This window comes from Puma concolor, chromosome A1, assembly GCF_028749965.1.
Source record: "Puma concolor isolate L17-30 chromosome A1, mPumCon1.1.hap2, whole genome shotgun sequence".
NCBI lineage: Eukaryota > Metazoa > Chordata > Mammalia > Carnivora > Felidae > Puma > Puma concolor.
In genome coordinates this window covers 151,342,506-151,362,236 of record NC_141667.1, presented here as the reverse complement: position 1 = coordinate 151,362,236, position 19,731 = coordinate 151,342,506, and the positions used below count along the sequence as shown (strand labels likewise).

General features: G+C 42.6%; 2 long non-coding RNA genes across 5 annotated transcripts in view; one reads left to right on the top strand and one right to left on the bottom strand.

Annotated features, from left to right (window-relative positions):
- LOC147584556 (uncharacterized) overlaps window positions 1-10,808 on the bottom strand; it is a 69,610-nt gene extending 58,802 nt beyond the window's left edge. For 2 of the 4 annotated variants that reach the window (XR_015251180.1, XR_015251184.1), the window contains exon 1: window positions 10,693-10,808. This is a non-coding gene — a long non-coding RNA (uncharacterized LOC147584556). The other 2 variants (XR_015251183.1, XR_015251182.1) reach the window with 2 other exon arrangements.
- A 204-nt stretch (window positions 10,809-11,012) lies between these two features.
- On the top strand, window positions 11,013-15,523 carry LOC147584555 (uncharacterized). Its single transcript, XR_015251174.1, has 4 exons — window positions 11,013-11,999; window positions 13,317-13,426; window positions 13,876-14,034; window positions 14,343-15,523. It is a non-coding gene; the product is annotated as an uncharacterized LOC147584555 (long non-coding RNA).
- The last annotated feature ends 4,208 nt before the right edge of the window (window positions 15,524-19,731 follow it).

Here is a 19,731-nt window from a genome sequence, read left to right as displayed (position 1 = left end):
ATTCTTTAGGGCTTTCAACATACAAGATCGTGGCATCTGCAAAGATCATTTTACTTATTTCTTTCCAATTTCCTTTTATTTTTTCTTGTCTGATAGTTCTGGCTAGGATTTCCAGTACTATGTTGAACAGAAGTGGCAAGAGTGGGCACCGTTGCCTGTTCTTAGAATAGTTTTCACTCCTCACCATTGTACATGATGTCAGCTGTGGACTTTTCATACAAGGCCTTTATTATATTGACAGTGTCCTATTCCTAGTTTGTTGAGTGTTTTTATCATGAAAGGGTGAATTTTGTCAAGTTTTTTTCTGCATCAACTGAGATAATGTAGTTTTTGGCTTCTCTAAATTAATGTGGTATATTTACATTGATTTATTTTTGTATGTAGAACCATGCTTATGTCCCAGGAATAAATTCCACTTTGTCATGGTGTATAATCCTTTAAATGTGCTATTGGATTCAGTTTGGTAAGAATTTTGTTGACGTTTTTGCATTACAATTCATCCAGGACATCAATCCATATTTCCTTTTCTTATACTGTCTTTGTCTGGCTTTCATATCAAGGTACTGATGGCCTCATAAAATAATTTTAGGACTGTTCCCTACTCTTCAATTTTTAGTAAGATTTTTCAAATCAGTTTAATTCTTCTTCAACTGTTGGGTAGAATCCTCCTAGAAGCCATCTGGTACTAGGCTTTTCTTTGTTGGGTTGATTACTGATTCAATCTCCTTACTTGTTATAAATTTGTTCAAATATTTTTATTTCTTAATGAATCAATATTTGTGGGTTGTTACTAGAAATTTATCCATTCTTCAAGTTATCCAATTTGTTGGCATATGATTGTTTATAGTATTCAAATTATTTTTTATTTCTATGGCATCAGTTTTAATGTCCCCTTCCCACCTTCTATTTCTGATTTTTTTATTTGAGCCTTACCTCTTTTTTTCTTAATCTCGATAAAGGTTTGTCAGTTTTGTTTATATATTCAAAAAACTCTAAGTTATGAGGAGGGAATAATATGGCAGTGTGGTAGGGGGACCCTGGGCTAATCTCGAACACAGCTAGATCAACATGAAATCATTTTAACACCTAGGAAATAAATCTGAGGATTAAGAGAACAATATGCAAAATTTGAGGGATAGAACATGGCAGGTTCATGGTGTGGGGAAGGGATTTGGGGGTGAAAAAAGCCATGGTGGTGCAGAGGAGTGGGAACCCTTTTTGCAGAGAAGAGAGAGGTGGGGGAAGAGAGAGCAGCATGTCAGGTTTGTCAAGAAAAACACTCCCCCACAACCATCGACAGGAATCATGAGGAACTGAATATCACAAGTTTTGGCAAACAGCGGGGCTGAAATTCTGAGTTTTTGGAAGTCTGCTGGAATAGATCCACAAGGACAGCGGTGCTCCTGGGGAGGAGGGGAAGCCTGGGAGTGGATTGGGGACAGTGTGATGTGGATATCCCCTGGGTCACACTCGGAGAGAAAGTTCCCCTCCCCTGAGTGCATTTGGAAGAGGGTACATAGCCTCTCCAAGGACAAAAGACCCGGGTGGCACTTTTGAGTGGCTGTTCAACAACAGGGAACAAAGGCATGTACAGAGGGCTGATAAAGTGGTCACAGCTTTTCACTGTGCTCACCATAAATTCCAGGCACCTAAGTGGCTGTGAGGCTTAGAGGCTGTGTGGCTTAGAATAGCACTAAGCCTAGAATAGCACTAGGCTTAGTGCTGCAAGACTCTCCTCCAGAGGTGGGGAGCAGGTCCTCACCTTGCCAAGTCCTTTAATACTTGGAATTTTGAATCCCCGTCACATGCTAGCGACAAAATACAAGAGAGCTGAGGCTCCAGGTGTGTCAATGTCCTGGGCACAGAAGGGTTAATTAAGGACAGGGATCTGACAGAAGTCTGGAACACAGGAGAAAAGACTGTTCACTTGTCTGTGAGGGGTACCTGAACAGTGGTGGGTGCCAGTTCCCCCACCCAGAATGGGACAGCAGGGTGACACCACCTTCTCCTGCTCACCAGAATGGATGGACTTCAGTGAGTAACAGAGTGTCCACCCATCCAGGCTGGAGCTGCTTACACCAAGCCCCACCCCACTGCACTCTACAGGATCATCTTTATAAGAGTAGGTCTGACTATGAGCCAGCACAGCAGGCCTATCCCCCAGCATACCAACAAAGAGCCATCCTCATGCACCAAGTCTACTGATCATAGAGTGCTCCAAAGTGGAAGCTTCAGTTCTTCAGTTCTGGTGGAAATAGGACCAGGCTTATTATTTTTTTTAATCAGATTTACAGTTTCTTTGTTCATTTGTTTTTTTATTTCATTTTCTCGTTTTTTGCAACAGGCTTCTTTTTCTCCCCTTCCCTGTTTCTTCTTCTTTTTTGTGTTCTTTTTCTTTGGAATTAGGTGCATAGTTTTTGTTTGTATATTTGGGGGTTTTTTTGTTGTTGTTTCTTCACCTTTTCTTTCTTGGATAAGGCTTTTTTTTTTTTTTTTTAATCAGGCTTATTTTAACAAATAAATCAAACCACACCTAAAGATCCAAACACTCCTCACTGTATGCAAGGAGGAACTCTGTAGAGTACTGACTGGGGCAAAGAGCAGCCAAATCACAGGACAGAGTGCACAAAGCATACACTAGAAAACTCTGAGGTGCCAGGCCCTTGATGGTGTATGATTCCTTCTTCATATGGCATTACACTCAGGAGCAGGAAATATAACAAGCTTTCATAACATGCAAAATACAGGCACCTAGACAAAACGACAAGACAGAGGAATTCTACACCAAGGAAAGATCAAGAAGAAACCACAGCCAGGGATCTGCTCAAAACAGATATAAGTAATATATCTCAACAAGAATTTAGAATAATAGTCATAAGAATACTAGCTGGGCTTGAAAGAAACATAGAAGACTCCAAGGAAATCCTTGTTGCAGAGATAAAAGACCTAAAAACTAGTTAAACTGAAATAAAAAAATTCTATAACTGAATGTATAAAATATAAAAACTGGATGTAATCACAATAAGGATGGAAGAAGTATGAGGGTTGAATAGGTGATATTGAAAATAAAACTATAAAAAATAATGAAGCTGAAAAGGAGAGGAAATAAAACTATTAGATCATGAATACAGACGTAGATAAATCAGCGATTCTATGAAGCACAGTAATATCTGTATCATAGTAGTCCCAAAAGAAGAGTGGGGAAAAGGAACAGAAGCTTTCTTTGAACAAATTATAACTGAGAACTTCCCTAATCTGAGGAAGTAAACAGGCATTCAGTCTGAGAGGCACGGAGAACTCCCCTCAAAATCAACAAAAACAGGTCAACACCAAAACATATCATAGTGAAACTTGCAAAATACAAATTTAAAAAGAGAGTTCTGAAAGCACCTATGGATGAAAGGCCCTTAACCTACAATGGTAGATACATAAGGTTAGCAGTAGACCTGTCCACAGACCTTGGCAGGCCAAAAGGGAGTGTCATGATATATTTAACAGGCTAAATGGGAAAAACATGCAGCCAAAAATTCTTTATCCAGCGAGGCTGTCATTCAGAATAGAAAGAGAGATAGAGTTTCCAAGACAAGCAAAAACCAAATGAGTTCATGAACACTAAACCAGCTCCACAAGAAACAGTGAGAACAAAAGAGAGACCAAAAGCAACAAAGACTAGAAAAGAACAAAAACAATCTAAAAGAATTCAACTTTACAGATAATACAATGGCACTAAATTCATATCTGTCAATAATTATTCTGAATGTAAATAGACTAACTGCTCCAATCAAAAGACATCAGGTATCATAATGGATAAAAAAAAAAAAAAAGATCCATTTATATCCTGCTTACAAGAGCTGATTTTAGACCCAAAGACACCCCCAGGTTGAAAGTGGGGGGATGGAGAACTATCTATCATGCTAATGGACATCAAAAGAAAGCTGGAGTAGCCATACATATATCAGACAAACCAGATTTTAAAACAAAGATTGTAATAAGAGATGAAGAAGAGCACTATATCATAATAGTATGGGACATTAACACCCCACTTACAACAATGGACAGATCACCTAAGCAGAAAATCAACAAGGAAACAATGGCTTTGAATGACACAATGGACCAGATTGACTTGACATATATATTCAGAGCATTTCAACCTAAAGCAGCAGAATACACATTCTTCTTGAGTGCACATGGAACATTCTCCAGAATAGATCACATACTGGGTCACAAATGAAGCCTCAACCAGTAGAAAAATATTGCAATGATACCATGCATATTTTCAGACCACAACACTATGAAACTTGAAGTCAATCACAAGAAAGAATTTGGAGGGATCACCAATGCATGGAGATTAAACAACATCTTACTAAAGAATGAATGGGCTAAACAGGAAATTGAAGAAGAAATTTAAAAATACACAGAGGCTGATGAAAATAAAAGCAGAACAGTCCAAAACCTTTGGTATGCAGCAAAGGCAGTCATAAGAGGAAAGTATATAGTAATTCAGGCCTTCCTAAAGATGGAAGAAAAGTCTCCAATACACAACCTAACCTGACACCTAAACAAGCTGGACAAAGAACAGCAAATAAAGCCAAAACCAGTAGATGAATGAAGATAATAAAGATTAGAGCAGAAACAAATGATGTCGAAATAAAAAAAAATCCAGAACAGATTAACAAGTCTAGGAGCTGGTTCTTTGAAAGAATTAACAAAATTGATAAACCCTTAGCTAGAATTATCAAAAAGAAAAAGGAAAAGACCCAAATAGAAAAAATCACAAATGAAAAAGGAGAGATCACAACCAACACCACAGAATTACAATTATAGGAAACTATTATGAGCAATTATATGCCAACAAGTTGGGCAACCTGGAAGAAATGAATAAATTCCTAGAAACCTATAACTACCAAAACTGAAACAGGAAGAAACAGAAAAGTTAGAGAGACCCACAACCAGTAAAGAATCAGTAATCAAAATTCTCCCAACAAACAAGAGTCCAGAGCTAGATGGCTTCCCAGGGGAATGCTACTAAATATTTGAAGAAGAATTAATAGTTATTCTTTTGAAATGTGTTCCAAAAACAAACAAACAAACAAACAAACAAACAAACAAAAGAAGAAGAAGAAATGAAAGGAAAACTCCAAACTCATTCTGCAAGGCCAGCATTACCTTGATTCCAAAACCAAAGACCCCACTAAAAAGGAGATTGCAGACCAATTTCCCACTAAAAAGGAGATTGCAGACCAATTCTCAACAAGATACTAGCAAATTGAATTCAACAGTACATTAAAAGAATTAGTCACCACAATTAAGTGGGATTTATTTCTTGGATGCAGGGGTGCACAACTCTGTGAATATACAAAAATATTGTACACTTTAAAAGGGTGACTTTTATGGTATGTGAATTACATCTCAATAAAGTTTTTTTTTTTTTTTAAATCACACCCCCTTTAAAAAAAAGTATATGAAAAATCAGACTTCATCATACTCTAGCTTGACAGTTTCATGGATTCTGGTAGAAGACCCCAGACTCCAGGGCCATAGAAAAGAGATTTTATTACTCATGACACAACAGACAACATGAGCTTCCTGCTCATGGTTCCCCCTATGCCCCAAGTGACGTGGAGGATGGGATCAGGTGGATAGGTCACAATGGGTTTGTGTCACAGCTGAGAATCTCCAAGCCTATAAAATCCCCAATCTTTTTACAGGGTCTACAAGCGAACCTACCCACACTTTGTCCTGGAGGAAGATATTCTCTATTATCCTGGAAACCGAACAAATCTTCTTTCTGCTCCAGAGGAAGACACTCTGCAAAGCTGCTTGTTTTTTTTGTTGTTTTTATTTTTTTTAATGTTTATTTATTTTTGAGAGAGAGAGAAACAGAGTGTGAGCAGGGGAGGGGCAGAGAGAGAGGGAGACACAGAAACCAAAGCAGCCTCCAGGTTCTGAGCTGTCAGCACAGAGCCCAATGCAGGCCTCAAACCCACGTACTGTCAGATGATGACCTGAGCCGAAGTTGGATGCTTAACCAACTGAGCCACGCAGGCACCTCTGCGGAAGCTGCTTGTTAAACAAACCTTGAAAAGCTCATCCAAATGGAAAGACAAGAGCCTCCAGGAGACCTGTCTCCCACACCTGGAACTCTCTTCCATGTCTCTGCATTATTGGGTTCTATAACAAATATACAAATGTGACTCTGGACTCATTTTTCTCAGGAGTTCAATTTCTTGGAGGAAACAAAGGCTGAGTTTGAGTCCTCTATGCTAGTCCTGATGTCCTCTGTCCTCACAGACAAATAAATGAATTGTACACTTACAGTTCTGTAAAGAACTCATGTTGTAACAAATGACCCAGAGAGAAAAATCAGACCACAGTTTGACTATCTCCTTGACAAGAAAAACCCCATTTTTCTACTGCTTCCAATGCCATGTTCACATCCACAGGGCATGTAGAGGGCCAGGAAACTGATACTGAAGCATCTCTATCCTGCAGTGGGGGTAGTGATGACCAAATTGTCCTCTGTATATCCTAAGATGTGACTTCTAAATAAAGCCCTATCCATCCACACTGCATGCAGACTGTTTCTCCCCTGAGCACATTCTATGTCTGACAAAGACTTGCTTCCACCTAGAAAAAATTTTTTTTAATTTTTTAATGTTTATTTTTGAGGGAGAAAGACAGAGTGCAAATGGGGGAGGGGCAGAGAGAGAGGGACACAAAATCTGAAGCAGGCTCCAAGCTCTCAGCACCAAACCCGATGCAGGGCTTAAACTCAAGAACTATGAGGTCATGACCTGAGCCGAAGTCGGATGCTTAACCAACTGAGCCACCCAGGCGCCCTAAGACTTGCTTCCGTCTAAAGCTTCCGCAACACTCCCACTAGTGTTTCCTCTGATGTGTGACGAGATTTGACTTCAGGCTGAAGCCTCACCCACACTTCTTAGACACAAAGGGCTTCTCTCCTAAGTGTCTGCTGGTGTCTGAAAGGGCCACCTTTCAGCTAAAACTTTTCACTCATTCTCTACACACAAAGGGCCACTGCTCTTTCCCCGAGTGTGTTCTCTGGTGTCTGAAGAGACCTCCCCCCTTTAGAGCTGAAGCCCACATACCCTGCACACAAAGCGTTTCTCTCCCAAGTGTGTTCCCTGAGGTCTGACCAGGGCTGACTTACAGCTGAAGCCACACCCACACTCCGTGCACAGAAGGCACAGCACAGCCACATGTGTGTACTGGTGCCTGAGGACCCCGAACCTCAGCCAGAAGCCCTGTCCATACTCCCTGCACAGAAAGGACTTCTGCTTCAAGTGTACTCTGTGGTGTTTCACAAGGATCAACAGCTGTCTAAAGCCATGCTCACACCTCTACACACAGAAGACTTCTACCCTGAATGCATCCTTGGATGTGCTATGAGGGTCAACTTCTCAGTAAAAATCCATCTATACTCACAGCACAGAAAACACTTCTCCCCTAAGTGTGACCTCTGATTTCTGCAAAGATTTGACTTCCAACTGCAGCTTCACCCACACTCAAGGCACACGCAGGGCCGCTCCCTCACATGCATCCCCTGGGGTCTCCAGAGGGATGACTCGTTGCCAAAGCCTGCCCATAAGGGCCTCTCCTCTGAGTGTGCCCCATACAAGGGAGGTTTAACTGCTGGCTAAGATCCTTCTCACACTCTGCCCAACTGACTGGTCCACATCCTGAAAAGTCTACCCCCTTCAGCCCTCTGTCTCCTCAGAGATTGCCCTCTTTACCAGTCTGGGCTCTGTGCCTGCCACTCTGCTTATCTAATTCCTTCCCTAAGGTGTAGAGGCTGTCCCAGGGCTGGGCTGCAAAGTGCTGCTAGGACCCTCTGCTTTTACTTGTCCTCCATAACAAGGACTCGGTGTCTTCTGTCTCATGTGCTTCTGCTTGGCCACTCTAGCGGGTTTGTGCAGAAAGTTGTTGTTCTTGTGTCTTTGGATCCTCTTGGCAAATATCCCCTGGCTGAAGGTGGTTTCCTGCACCCAAGACTGGGACGATCCTAGGGGGATGGCTGAGCCAAACATTTTGGCTGAGGAAAGGTTGACTGCAGAAAGCCAGAGGGCAATCAACACAGAAATGGATTTCTGGCTTGGTTCTGCTCAAGAGAAAGCAGTTTTTGTCAGAGCGGTCCTAGATGAAGCAGCCACTCCTCCGATCTGAAGACTTGCCCCTCCAAAACACATGTGGCAGGTTTCCAACAAAAGCTCTGTATCCCACCAATAAATCCTCTACAAAAATGATTTTTCTTTTCTCTTTTACCCATAACTGAAACCCAGAAAATTCATACCAGTAGAGTTTCTAAGTGTTAGTCAGACTGGGAATCTTTCACGTAAGCAGCAGAAGCCATTCTATAAATAGCTGTAATTATAGTCAGCCTTTTTGCCCTGCTACACTTATTTTATGATATAAATATCTGACACACTGTTTTCTCCTATTGAAGATAACAAACCATAGGTGGAAATGTCCACAGGGAACTTCCTTATAAAAACAGTGACTGAGTGGCACAAAAGTTGCTTGGTCTGGAGGGACAATCTCCCCTCAAATATAATGTGTAAACTAAATCTGAATTGAAGTGTCCAGCCTCAAAACAATGTGAGGACCACTAAGGACATGTGGACATTCAAAAGACAGAGATGGTCCAGGGCCTGATTACTGAAAGGATTTGACTTCAGATGCCCATAGCAATTCTAAGACTCTTCTCCAATTTTTTACAAATCAAAAATTAAAAATCCAGCATTCCAGACTAGAACCTGGTCATAATGTGTGCCAATTCATATTGGATGAATAGGGGTTTCTGTTCTGTTTATTGCTTTTGCTTTTAAGTTTTTATTTAAATTCCAGTTAATGTACAGTGTTTCAGATGTACAATATAGTGATTCAATACTTACATACAACACCCAGTGCTCATCACAAGTACCCTCTTTAATGCCCGTCACCTATTTCACCCATCCTGCCATGGCTCTCTACTTTGGTAACCATCACATTGTTCTCTACAATTAAGAGGGGGCACCTGGGGGGCTTAGTGAGTTAAGCATCTGACTTCAGCTCAGGTCGCGATCTCACAGTCCATGAGTTTGAGCCCCACATCAGACTCCGTGCTGACAGCTCAGATTCTGTGTCTTCAGATTCTGTCTTCAGATTCTGTGTCTCCCTCTCTCTCTGCCCCTCCCCCACTCACACTCTGTCTCTCTCTCTCTCTTTCTGTCTCTCTCTCTCTCTCAAAAATAAATAAAACATTAAAAAAGTTAAAAAAAAAGAAGTTAACACTCTGAATACTTACTATATACCAAAGACTGTTCGGTCACTGTACGTGGCTTGCCTCATTCAGTTCTCTGAACAGTCCTATTACCATCCACTCTTTACAGATAAAGAAACCAAGCACAGTTAAAGTCATGTATCTTGCTCAAATTAGTTTAGCTAAAAAGTGGCTGAGCTCTGTAAAAGGCCATGCACTTGACCTGTCAACCTGTGAGCCAGTCCTTAAGTAAGGTTGGGGGTTTGGATACAAGGTTGGCCATGCATGAGTTGATAAGTGTAGGGTCTGGGAGATAGATTCATAAGGAGACCTTGTATTATTTTCTCTACTAAAGTGAATGTTTGAATGTTTTCCATAATATAAGGTTAAAAATAAAGGTTCCAATGCCTGAAGTCCACCAGTGATGCCTGTATTTGTAAATCAGGTGCCATCTAACAGCCACCAGGGGCTGTGACAAAGAGGCCTGGACCCAGGGGCCACCACCCTACCTCCCCCACCCAGCCACCACCAACCTCACAGTCCTAACCCTGGGAGTGGCCAGTTAATTAAGAGCCACTGTCTAAAGCAGAACCAGGCAAACCAACTGGTCATCCAGGTTTCCAGCCAAACCCAAAGATGTTTGAACCATGCCAATATCCCCCACCAGCAACAAACCATGGGACAGCAAGCCTGGAGAAAGAGAAGTTGCCCTGATCCCCCAAAAACACACGTATAAAGGGACCTACTCCCACCCCAACCCATTCGCACCTGGGAATATTCAGCAGTTTCCTCTAAGCCAAACTTTGTTCCACTCTCCAAAATCCCCTTTGTTCCAATCCCAAAATCTCCATGACCAAACAGCACCCCTTTCCCAGTGCGACGGGCCCAGCCAGCTTCTGCCAAACACCTTGACATCAGTCAGGTTAGAGCTCCACTACCACCACACCGCCCAGGTTTCACGCACCTCCCCTCCCACAGGAGTCACAGCGCCCCTAACCACCACCAGGGGCTGTTTGCTCCCAAACCAAGACTATGTCAACACCACAAAACCCCTAAGGTCTTCCAACTTAAGCCCCAAATACCACGTGAAGAGAGAACTAGAGACGTGCCACCACTGCCACCACTGCCACCACTACAGTGGCCTAGAACGGTCCCGCACGCCACCCGGCCTCAAAAGAAAAGCGTGGCTCCGCAATCCTGGGGCCCCTGCCGGGGCCTGAGACGTGCCCTGCAACCCTAAGATTCACCGCCGAGCCTCACATCACCCCTTATTCGTTCCTCTAATTCACTCCTCAAATTCATACCTCCAGCTGCGAGTTGTTTACCCACCCACACCCACAAATAAAAAGAACAATTTGGGAAAGCAACCCTAAGCCTTGCCAGAGACCCAACCCTAGCCACTCCCAACTATCTTCCCCTTCCCCCAGACTCACTCCCGCCACACGGCCAAAGGCTGGGTGGGCCAGCACCCATCACTGCCCTGCTTGCCAAGGGACCAGGACCACAGTACCCAGAATCCTTTGAGCACAGGGATTGCCGCCGGCGCCGCGGAAAAGACAAAGCCACGCCTCCTGAACCACAGCCACTGGTGGCTCATCAGCTGTTTTCTCTAAACACGGCCGGCGTAGGCTCTCAGTGAAGCTCCGCCTCTTCTTGCCCCTCCTCGGCACAGACTACACTCCCCAGGGGCCCTTGCGGTTGCTTCCATCTGCCAGCCTTTGGGCGGACGTGTCCAGCGCGCCTGCGCAGGCGCCTTCTCCAACAAGGCGACGGGTTTGGTTAAGTTTGTTCCAGGTTACCTCGGGGTGGGTCTTGAACCTCCCCATTAGCCCCATGGGCTGCCACGTTACTTCCGGAAACTGAGATTGGAAAAGGTAAAGCTGCATCGTCGAGGTCAGCCATTACAAGGTAGACCCAGGACGAAGAGCCCACTCTCTTGGCGCGCGAAGTGTTTTTTCGAAGGACCCACTGTTGGTGCCACTCAACCCAGCTTCTGGGAGCGGGGACTCACTCTCCCTGAGAAGTGGACTATGCTGGTGCCCTCCGCCACCCTCCCCAATTCCGAAGCTGGAGACTGGTCCTCTCTTCAGTGCTTGGGAGGGAGATCCATGCAAGTACCCCACGTCTGCCTTCTCTCGGGGAAACCCGGATAATGGCCATAAGGGCCTCTGAGGGCCAGCTTCCCTGAAATAACTTCCTGTCGTGCCTATCTCGCAATAGGCCCTTTGCCGCCTCTTAGCCTGGAGGCAGGGTTATTGGTACTGGACAAAGAGAGCCCCTAAAGGGATAACCACCCGGAGTCGACTCAGAACGGCCTCTAGTCCCTGCGGTCTCTCAGCCAGTTATCCACTCTGATAATCCACCGGTCAGGGAATGAAGCGGGGCCTGAGCCCAGGCCCTCTGAGAGGAGACCCAACACTGCAGAATGGGATGAGGTAGAATATGTAGGGAAGAGAGCCTGGGGACAGAGGCGAGAATGGGAGGAGTCTGGAGCCTGGAACGAGGGCAGGCAAGTCAGACCATCTGTGGTTCCAACCGTATTGCGTCCAGCATTAGCAGAACCCCAGCTATTTGATGCCCCCCATGATCTCCGCCGTGCTGCCCATCTCAGAGCTCGCTGGCACCCCCCCACCCGGCCCTTTCCAGCTCGCGCACCTGGCGGCCTCGGACTCAGACCCAGGCAGGACCCCAGGGAGACTTCATTTCTTCCAGGACCAGTGCACAGCAGAGTGGAGCCGAGGTCGGGCAGCTGCGGGAAAGGGGGGTGGGGGCGTGATCGCTCCTCTCAGATCCTGCTGCCCTCTTTCCATACTGAAGAGGTCCGAGTGCAGACCCCCAACCCTTTGGTTGCCCCTCATAACCTCCTGATAACAGAGCCTCATCTGCACCCTTGACTGGACCCACTTGAGGCCCTGTAGACAGAGCTCCTGGAGCGCTGCCCTGCACACGACCCCTGGGGGCGCCCCCCAGAGCTGGCGGGTGGGGTACTGGGGTTCTTTCCTGAGACTTGCCCTAGGTACTCTAGGGACTGTGAGCGGAAGGCGCGGACATGTCCCCTTTGCAGGCTCAGGGTCCCCGCCTGAGATGTAACTAACCAGAGATGTAACTGACCAGGGTTGAAAAAACGACTTAAGAAACCAGAGTCTCCGCCTGTGGGTATTAATGCTGTTTACTTATTCTCTGTAAACCCTGCTTGGAACTTTTCAGTCCTGGCTCAGAAAGGCAGCTGGAGAGTGTACAACCGCAGGACATTGACAGGGGAACAGCGCCCCCTTGTGGTTAATGTTTGGTGACTTCGAAGATAATGAGAAAACCTCGCAAAATGGTGAAACTCGTAATTGTAGAATCACAGAAACAGCTGGGTTTATGAGTAGTGTAGGAACAAAATAGAACAATGGAACATTGTTTCTCCTACCAGACTGGGAAGTGTTACAAAAATAGATAACACCCATCATAAATTGCCAGATGGGAGATTAAAAATGAGATGCTCTCCCTGGGAACCTTTTGGAACAAGGAATCAAAAAGCTTAGAAGTGCAACCACTTTGATCTAGCTATTCCTTTTTTAGGGATTAATCCTTAAATTTCTGACAAGCAGGAAAGGGGGTAGTAAAGGATTACACAGAATCATTGGTTATCATACCAAAATTAAGAAAAACATGCAATTGTTTAAACGCATTAAATAAGATCCGTGTAATGGACCACTATGCAATTATTTAAAATGGTGCTGTGAGTATTTTGTCATTGAAACGGCTACAAACATTGAAATGGCTAAATTAACTGGAAACAGGGTTTAAAAGAATACATACAGTTTGTAACAGGCGAGGTCCTTCACAGCAGATGATGGAGAGACCATGGGTAGGAGGGGAAGCAATTAGGGATAAACGTCTATGAAAGCAAGCAAGCAAAAATGGGCTTGGGTAGAGGGAAAAGTCAAACCATAATGCAGGGTTAACAAAACCTCAGCCAGCTGACAGGGACTCCAGAACAAGCAGGATCCATGAGAATTAGCTGGGTCAACACCAGGTGACCAGATCTTTATACCCATACCTCTCCCAGGCACAGGAAGGTGCTGCCAGGGAAGAGCCTGACCTCAGGAGGCATCTGCAGCCGAAGCCAACTGCTGAAACTCATAACCTGGGGCTGTCCACTAAACAAACTCCTCCCAGGTGAGTGACAAGTCCTCCTTGATAGGTAGTAGACATCTCTGCATGCACCACACCATATATCTTTGTATATATGATATATGTGTTTTCAGAAAATAAATGACACCTGTCTACACCCATGGGGAAAAAATCTGAAGAAAAATAAACTGTTTTTGTAGAACAACTGCCAAAAAGTGAAGAGCCCTGGTGGTGGTTAATTTCATGTGTCAATTCACCTGGCCATGGGGTGCCCATATTAAACATTGTTTCTGCATGTGTCTGGGAACATGTGTGTTTCTGGATTAGATTTACATTGGAATCAGCAGACTCAGTGAAGTAGATTGCCCTCCCCCATGTGGATGGGCATCATACAATCCCTTCAGGGCCTTGCTGGAGCAAAAAGCAGAGGAAGGAGGAATTCACCCCTTTTCTACCACATTGCTTGCGCTAAGGCATGTATCTTCTGCCCTCAGGGCTCCTGGTTCACAGACCTTCAGACCTAGACTGGAATCTGCACCATTGGCTTCCTTGGTTCTCAGGCCTTGAGAGTCCAACTAAATTACACCACCAGCTTTCCTGGGTCTCCAGTTGGCAGATGGCAGATCTTGGGATTCTGCAAACTCCATAATTAAGTAAGCATCTGACTCTTGATTTGGCTCAGGTCATAATCTCATGGTTTGTGAGTTTGAGCCCCAGGTCAGGCTCTACACACTGACATCACGGACTCAGCTTGGGATTCTCTCTCTCTCCCTTTCTCTGCCTCTCCCCAACTCACGTTCTCTCTGTCTCTCTCAAACTAAAAAAACCCCACAAATTTGTTACCACACAATCTGGAGGTCAGCAGTCTTAGACTTGTCTTACAAAACTAAAATCAGTTGTCAGCAGGGCTGTGTTCCTTCTGAAAGATGTAAAGGAAAACCCATTCTGTTTCCTTTTCCAGCTTCAAGAGGCTATCTGAATTCCTCCACTCTTGGCTCCTTGCAACTTTGAAGCCCAACACCTGCATCACCCCAACATCTGCTTCCAGTGTCATCCAGTGACTTCTCCTTCTCTGACTCTGACCTCACTCTCCTGCCTCCCTCTTCTTCCTGTTGGGACTCTTTATATGTTTATTTATTGTTGAGAGAGAGTGTGTGCAAGCAGGGGAGGGGCAGAGGGAGAGAGGGAGACAGAGAATCCCAAGCAGACTCCACACTGTCAGCACAGAGCTGGATGCGGGACTCGAACCCACCAATGGAGAGATCATGACCTGAACCAAAATCAAGAGTCAGTCACTTAACTGACTGAGCCACCCAGGGGCCCCAGGACAAACCAAATTTTAAACACAAAAGCCATTTATTAACCATGTAATAAATTTTTAAACTCATAAAAAGCATGAGAGGCAAAAATATGATAACATGAGAAGAAAAGACAGACTGGGGAAAATGGGTATGTGTGTATGTCAGGTACGTGGATAATATCAATAATATACAGCATACGGATCTTTCAAATTGAAAACAAAAGAGAAAAGCTGTCGAAGCATCTGGGTATCCTATTCACAGAGGAACTCAACAAAATAACAAGCACATATCTGAAAATGACTTTCCTACTAGTGGAGAAATGCAAGTTGAAATTAGGATAAAATGATGAGACATCACCTTACTTAGGCCTATCAAACTGATACAAAATGAAAAAGCATAAAGACCCATATGGCAAGTGGTGTGCAGTCAAGTGTACTCTCCCACATTGAAGGTGCAATTGTAAAATGGAAAGCAATCTGGAAATAGAAATTAACACTTAAAATATAGAAAATAACGTGCTCAACCATCACACTCCTAGAAAGCTATTCCATAGTAGTCATAGGTAAGGAGTACACACAAGGATATTTCTTCAACACTGGCCACTGAGATGCCAAAGAATGGAAAGGGAGGGAGAGGGGAGGGAAAGAATACAGGTAGGATAGATACTATTTCTTCTTTAAATGAAACTACTTGAATCTGGAAATTTTGTGAAGATGTTTACAATTATAAATGTAATATCTTCAGTAGATTGTAGAACTATATGGACTTTTCTTTTTTCCCTTGTGTCAGTTTGGGGGGGGGGTTGAAGTTGGTTGTTTTTTTTGTTTTGTTTTGTTTTGTTTTTTTTAAGAGAGCTCACAAGCATGGGAAAGGGACAGAGAGAGAAGGAGACCATCTCAAGTAGACTCCACACCCAGATCAGAGCCCAGGGCTTGATCTCATATCCCTGAGATCATGACCTGAGCCAAAATCAAAAGTTGGATACACCCAGGCCTCCCTTGTCAGTTTTGATCTAGACAGCACCTTGGCGCATTTATTGATACATTCCAAGTAAGAGTTGTAATTTTATTGGTTTTTTTCTCTCTATCCTTCATCTCTATTTCTTTTAATTTCTACTTTAATCTTTATAATTTCTTTTCTTTTACTTGCGTGGCATTTAATTTGCCTTCTTTTGCTAACTTCCTAAGGTGGGAGCTTTGATCATTTCTTTTTTCCCAATATAAGCACTTTAAGTTATAAATTTCCCTCAATGCTTTAACCACATTCCACAAATTTCAATATGTTATGTTTTCATTGGGTCTAAACTATTTTCTCATTTACCCTGTGATTTCTTCCTCAACCCATGGGTTATTTTCTAGTGAGTTTTGCAATTTCCAAATGTTCTTTGCTTTTCTTGGATTTTTTTGTAGGATTTCAATTGCTTGGAGTCTCTTAAGACTTGTTTATGGCCTGCCATATGGTCTGTATTACTGAATGACACATGTGCGCTTGAAAAAAATGTGTATTCTGCAGTCCTTGAAGATATTGTTGTAGAAATGAATGTGAATTCAGGTAATGGATGCTGTCACTGTGACCTACCATATCCTTCATAGTTTTGTACCTTGTTCTACTGTTTAAAGTCTGCAATTATAATTGTGAATTTATTTATTTCTCCCTTAATTTTTCAGGTTTTTATGTATTTTAAAGCTCTATGATTATATGTATATATATTTAAAACTGTTATATCTTCCTAATGAACTGACTCATTATTATGGAGAGTCCCTCTTTGTCTCTAGGAAAACTCTTGGCTATAAATCTACTTTGTTTTAACTACACCCTGACCTTTTTTCTCTCAGTGGGTCTCTGCCTCTGTTTCTATCTCTTTCATTCACTTTTCTTGCATTTTGTTTTTACACTTCGCAATTATAATAATTAAGAATTAATCAGAAATTAATGGGCACCTGGGTGGCTCAGTTCATTATTAAGCGTCCAACTTTGGCTTCAGTCATGATCTCATGGTTCATGGGTTTGAGCCCCACGTTGGGTTCTCTGCTATCACCACAAAGCCGTCTTTGGATCCTCTGTCCACTTCCCTCTCTGCATCTCCTGCACTCGTGCTCTCTCTCTCTCTCTCTCTCTCTCTCTCTCAAAAATAATAAACATTTTCCAAAACCAGAGACTCCACTAAAAAGAACTATAGACCGATTTCCCTGATGAACATGGATGCAAAAATCCTCAACAAGATATTAGCCAACTGGATCCAACAATACATTAGAAAAATTATTCACCATGACCAAGTCTGATTTATACCTGGGATGCAGGGCTGGTTCAATATCTGAAATACAATCAATGTGATTCATCACATCAATAAAAGAAAGGACAAGAACAACTTGATCCTCTCAATAGATGCAGAGAAAGCATTTAACAAAATACAGCATCCTTTCTTGATAAAAACTTTCAAGAAAGTAGGGATAGAAGGATCATACCTCAAGATCATAAAAGCGATATATGAAAGACCCAACGCTAATATCATCCTCAATGGGGAAAAACTGAGAGCTTTCCCCTTAAGGTCAGGAACAAGACAGGGATGTCCACTCTCGCCACTGTTATTCAACATAGTATTGGAAGTCTTAGCCTCAGCAATCAGACAACACAAAAAAATAAAAGGCATCCAAATCGGCCAGAAGGAGGTCAAACTTTCACTCTTCACAGATGACACGATAATCAATATGATAAACCCAAAAGATTCCACCAAAAACTTGGGAATGCAAGCTGGTGAAGCCACTCTGGAAAACAGTATGGAGGTTCCTCAAAAAACTAAAAATAGAACTACCCTACGACCCAGCAATTGCACTACTGGGCATTTAGCTACGGGATACAGGTGTGCTGTTTCAAAGGGACACATGCACCCCAATGTTTATAGCAGCACTATCAACAATAGCCAAAGTATGGAAAGAGCCCAAATGTCCATTGATGGATGAATGGATAAAGAAAATGTGTGTGTTCTCAACAATAGCCAAATTATGGAAAGAGCCTAAATGTCCATCAACTGATGAATGGATAAAGAAATTGTGGTTTATATACACAATGGAGTACTACATGGCAATGAGAAAGAACGAAATATGGCCCTTTGTAGCAACGTGGATGGAACTGGAGAGTGTGATGCTAAGTGAAATAAGCCATACAGAGAAAGACAGATACCATATGGTTTCACTCTTATGTGGATCCTGAGAAACTTAACAGAAACCCATGGAGGAGGGGAAGGAAAAAAAAAAAAAAAAAGAGGTTGGAGTGGGAGAGAGCCAAAGCATAAGAGACTATTAAAAACTGAGAACAAACTGAGGGTTGTTGGGGGGTGGGAGGGAGGGGAGGGTGGGTGATGGGTATTGAGGAGGGCACCTTTTGGGATGAGCACTGGGTGGTGTATGGAAACCAATTTGACAATAAATTTCATATATTGAAAAAATAAAAAAAATTGTGTGTGTGTGTATATGTATATGCATATATATATGTATATGTGTATATGTATGTATATATGTATATGCATATATATGTATATATATGCACACCACATTTTATACACACACACACACACACACACACACACAATGGACTATTACTTGGCAATCAAAAAGAATGAAATCTTGCCATTTACAACTACATGAATGGAAGTGGAGGGTATTATGCTAAGTGAAATTAGTCAGAGAAAGACAAAAATCATATGACTTCCCTCATATGAGGACTTTAAGAGACAAAACAGATGAACATAAGGGAAGGGAAACAAAAGTAATATAAAACATAAAAACAAAAAAACAAAAACAAAAAAAAAATAAAAACAGGGAGGGGGACAAAACAGAGGAAACTCATAAATATGGAGAACAAACTGAGGGTTACTGGAGGGATTGTGGAAGGGGGGATGGGCTAAATGGGTAAGGGGCATTAAGGAATCTACTCCTGAAATCATTGTTGCACTATATGCTAATTTGGATGTAAATTTTAATAAATAAAAAATGAAATTAAAAAAATAAAGTAAAATAAATGTTCACACTATAAATGCTACAAAAAAAAAGATTCCACCAAAAACTGCTAGAACTGATCCAGGATATAAAATGCACAGAAATCGGTTGCATTCCTACACACCAACAATGAAGCAACAGAAAGAGAAATCAAGGAATCGATCCCATTTACAATTGCACCAAAAACCATAAAGTATCTAGGAATAAATCTAACCAAAGAGATGAAAACCTATATGCTGAAAACTATAGAAAGTTTATGAAAGAAATTGAAGAAGACAAAAAAAATGGAAAAATATCCCGTGCTCCTGGATAGAAAGAACAAATACTGTTAAAATGTCGATATTACCCAAAGCAATCTGCATATTCAATGCAATCCCTATCAAAATAACACCAGCATTCTTCACAGAGCTAGAACAAACAATCCTAAAATTTGTATGGAACCAGAAAACACCCTGAATAGCCAAAGCAACCTTGAAAAAGAAAACCAAAGAAGGAGGCATCACAATCCCAGACTGCATGCTGTATTACAAAGCTGTAATTATCAAGACAGTGTGGTACTGGCACAAGAACAGACACTCAGATCAATGGAACAGAATAGAGAACCCAGAAATGGAGCCACAAATGTATGGCCAACTAATCTTTGACAAAGCAGGAAAGAATATCCAATGGAATAAAGACAGTCTCTTCAGCAACTGGTGCTGGGAAAACTGGACAGCAACCTGCAGAAAAATGAACCTGGACCACTTTCTTACACCATACACAAAAATAAACTCAAAGTGGATGAAAGACCTCAATGTAAGACAGGAAGCATCAAAATCCTCGAGGAGAAAGCAGGCAAAAACCTCTTTGACCTTGGCCACAGCAACTTCTTAGTCAACACGTCTCCGGAAGCAAGGGAAACAAAAGCAAACATGAACTACTGGGACCTCATCAAAATAAGAAGCTTCTGCACAGCAAAGGAAACAATCAGCAAAACTAAAAGGCAACCAACAGAATGGGAGAAGATATTTGGAAACGACATATCAGATAAAGGGTTAGTGCCCAAAATCTATAA